This window comes from Tiliqua scincoides, chromosome 3, assembly GCF_035046505.1.
Source record: "Tiliqua scincoides isolate rTilSci1 chromosome 3, rTilSci1.hap2, whole genome shotgun sequence".
NCBI classification, from domain to species: Eukaryota; Metazoa; Chordata; class Lepidosauria; order Squamata; family Scincidae; genus Tiliqua; species Tiliqua scincoides.
The window spans coordinates 196,138,079-196,142,216 of NC_089823.1; positions in this window are offsets into that span (position 1 = coordinate 196,138,079).

The following is a 4,138-nucleotide window of genomic DNA, read 5'->3' on the forward strand; positions in this document are numbered from 1 at the left end:
ACAAGCACACACACAAAGCAGAGTTGAAAACACACAAAAAAGCAAGTCTTGACTCAAATCTTTTTATTTTTAGGGTAAAGCTGAGTCAGTACCCAAGTTTTTGACACACATGACTCAAATCCATATGAGTTGTGAAGAACTTGTGTTTTTGTGACTCAAGTCTGAGTCATCCAAGTCTCTACCCATCCCTGCTAATAGGGGGATGGGGAGTCTGCTAATGCCATTAAATCTGAATGCATTGAAGTCAGTGGAGGCTCATACATGACTCATTTTTAATGGAACAGAAAACCTTTGTTTCCAAAGTCTGTTAAATCAAGAGTTCACAGTGTAGGTTTCTGCTGTATTTTGGAGCTCAGATAAATTCATTACATTGGAGAGATTTTGTTATACTAAGCGGTTAGGGCAAATTCCCGGCAGCTACAGCTTTCATTATACAGTGGGCCTGGCTAACCTAACCTGGTCAAGGAAAAATAGGACTAAAGGAAGCTGCTGTATATTGGGGTAGCCCATTGGTCCATCTAGCTTAGAGCCCAATCCTGAGCTCGGCACTCCAGCTTTCTGCCATAAGGCACATCTGCGAGGCTTATCACTGGGCCAGTGCTGGCTGAGGCTGGGCAGACGCCCATCCTCCACTGCTCGGTGGTCTCACGGACCGCTAAGCCGCGACACGGTAAGCGGGGGCAGGGAGGGGGCAGGGAGGAGGCACTCCGGGGAGGGGGGAGGCAGGCGGAGGGCAGGGAGGAGGCTTGACGGGGAGGTGGAGAAGGGACAGGCAGGAGGTGTGCAGGGGAGGGAAGGAGGTGGGTCCCATGAAGCTCTGCTCCACTGGATCCAGGCGTTTGTGTGGGGCTTGGCGCCCTACACAAATGCCTTTACCTTACCGCCGACCTTTTGGTTGGCTGTAAAGTGAGTAACCTCATTGCAGGGCTGCTTCCCTTACCTGGGAGAAGGGGATGAAAGTGCCCTTCTCCTGAGGCGCCACCCGCGGCAAGCTGAGGTGTGCAGGATGCTGCGGGAGCCGTTCTCAGCATCGCTGCAACCGCGGGCCCTGGGCAGCTCAGGATTGGGCTGTGAGTGTTGTCTACAGTCCACTGACTAGCAGCAGCTTTCCTGGGTTTCAGACAGGGATCTTTCCCAGCCTTCCTTAAACCTAGCACATTCCGCATACAATGTATGTGCTTTACCACCAAGCTACACCCCCGATTCTGCTTCCTTTTGTGTTTGATGTGAAACAAATGTTTAATTTATTGTTCAACATATACTACTTTAAATCACATTTTTCAAACACACAGGAAAAAACCTCTAATTATATCCATAATAACTGTAAAGTGCAGATTACTTTTAAAGTGACAATTTATTGCAAACACAGATAAAATTATTCCTGCAGTACTGTAAAAACATTGATTTTATTTAAGATAAGCTGTTTCAGTTGCGATTCTTGTTTAAAAACCAAATTTTTGTTGATTTCTAGGGATGTGCATTCATTTTGGAACTTATGAAAGACTGAGCTAAATTGGGCCATTTCAGTTAACTTTTCATTTGTTACAAAACAAATGACAAGAATATTGAATGATGGATTAGTTCATTTTCATGATTCATTCATGACTTGTTCAGGGGACTTAACTTTTCCAACAACTCAGCTCAGTAGCTGCCTGGAACTTTTACTGTTTTCCCACAATGCCCTGCTGCATGTTGCATCACTCTAAGACACTGTGGGGGGACAATGGTGGCAGTCAGTGTGGGCTACTAATTTTTGTAGTTGCTGGCATTTGTACTCCACAATGACTTAGGCCAGTGATTCTGTAAGGTAGTCGTGTGGGGGCTAAGGGGGGCTGCAGGGACTGGGATGCACTCACCAGTTCCTGCAGTAGCGTCCTGGGGGTGCAGGGAGCTCTGTGCAACTATCTGCAGGGCTCCCCAACCTGCTAAAAATGAAAGCAAAGCAATCATGCCCTGCTTCCGCAAAACTGGAAGTGGAGCACAATTGCTGCACTTTCACTTTTAGAAGGCTAGGGAGCCCTGCGGAGGGTCGCACAGGGTTCCCCGCACACCCGGGAAGCTGCAGCAGGGACTGGTGGTTACATGCCAGTCCCTGCAGCCCCAAATTATGAAATACATTGAATTAATAACTAAATGAAATTGGTGTTTTATAATGAAAGCAAATGGAATAACAAAACAATTTTCATTCTAGCAGACCCCTATTAGTTTCTTTACCAAATTCAGATATCAGTACTGCCATTTCTATTACATCTCCAAATTTGCAAACCATGGAGAAACAGAGATGTGTGTCCAAATGATGTCTTGCACATTAACCAAAATATTATTTCCTTGTTATCTTAATCACATGGTCAAAAAGTCATTTTTTGGTTGCCAATTTTGGCAACAAAAGTTTGGCCTGTTTTTTTTTCCAGGCTGGCCTGTTAAAATGACTTTTGCAATCTGCCAAAGTGATAGAAAAAGCAAGATAGCTGTGCCTTTCTGACTTTTACCCATCTCTGACTTGCGGTACATATTAAAATTTTTCTTCTCTCTTAAGTTCCTTTAGTTGGAATTACTTTTGCCTGGTCCAGCAGAGGAGGTGCAGCGGACACCTGGTGCTGGATCACTGGGCATTTGAGCCTATGTGTATTGTTGTTGCTGGATCACATGCCACTGTCCAAGATGATCAGCAGGTTGGAATGGAAAGATCCTCACATGTATATCTTTGGTTCAAGGGGTTTGCTGTCTTCCTTAAAAATTGTTATAGCTGCCTTTTAATAATACATGTTGAAAGCCCCAGCTATGAAAATGGTTTCTGCAAATGGTGGACTCGCAGAAACTGATAGCTGTATGGGCAGTTCTACAAGAGGCAGAGCTAGAGAAGAGAGTCTGGTGGCAAGTGAAGCTGACAGGATCGCCATGAAAGAAGTAGCAGTCCCTCTAAAAATCCTGCTGCTCTTCTTCAAGTAGATTCCAATCACGTCCATGATGTGGCACAATCTAGAAAGGCTGCTTAGACTCCAGACCTCCAGGTTCAGAGAGGCAGTGTGCCTTTGAAAGCCAGTTGCAAGGACATGATAGCAGGAGAAGGCATTTTGCCTACATGTCCCACTTTTGAATTTCCAGCGGCAGTATGGTTGGCCCTTTTGGGACCTTTTGTCTGAAGCAGCTCGACCCTCCTTGTCTTAATGTTCTGCAGGGCTGCCTCATCAAAAAAGTATGACATACTGCTTCAGGCCCTGCTCCAGAGAAAATGCTGCCTAAAGCCCTGACAAAATTTGGCTGCCCATCATCATCATTCCTGCTGCAAATTACAATTGACCATAACATAAGGATCCCAGTTTGCTTTTGATGTGCTTTTTCTTTGGCCAATTCGCCAAGTGCTATTTTTTCTAAGATTCAAATCCAATGTTACTTTGAGTCCATGCTAGGTAGCTGCACAGAATGAAGGATTAAAGCCCCCCCCTTCCATGGTCCTGATCCTGATGAGACACCCCCCCCCCCACAGTATTTAACAAAGGAAAAAAATAAGCAGCTGCACAGCACATCCTTAAAGTCACATGTGGTTTGGCCCTAAACCTAAGTGGTGGAAAGATTTAGACATGATTTGGGCATGTGCCAGAAGAAATTAAATCTCTCTGCCTAAAAGACAAGAGACATCTCCTTCCATATCTTGCATGAGCAATAAGAAACCCATGTCTCCTAGTTGAAGTAGTTAACCTTCCTGTATGTCCACCATGTCAAGAATGACATCATCGGCCAAAATATCTGTTTAGTGGTAAATGAATTACTATAAGCTTACATACAGCACCTGCTTTGAACTCTGAAATTCATAACCACACACACCCCATTAGCCATGTGATCCTGTTGGGTTGCTTATTTTGGAAAATTAAATTGTCAGACCTTTTCTAACTGGTTCAGTCCAACTAACCTACAGGAAAGGCCAAATGTACGCATTGCCTGACTCTCACAGTTTGGTCTGCCAATAATGTCAGTTTTGACTTTTTTTTTTTGGCAGGGTACATGTCCAGTCCGTTAGGGAAGCTTCTCTGGAAAGGAGTAGCACTGACTTAATCTAGCCACTAATTAATTAGAAAGTGCTGTTAACAAAGTAATTCTTTGAGATGGGAAGTCCAAGTTGTACTAAAGACCAGCAGGA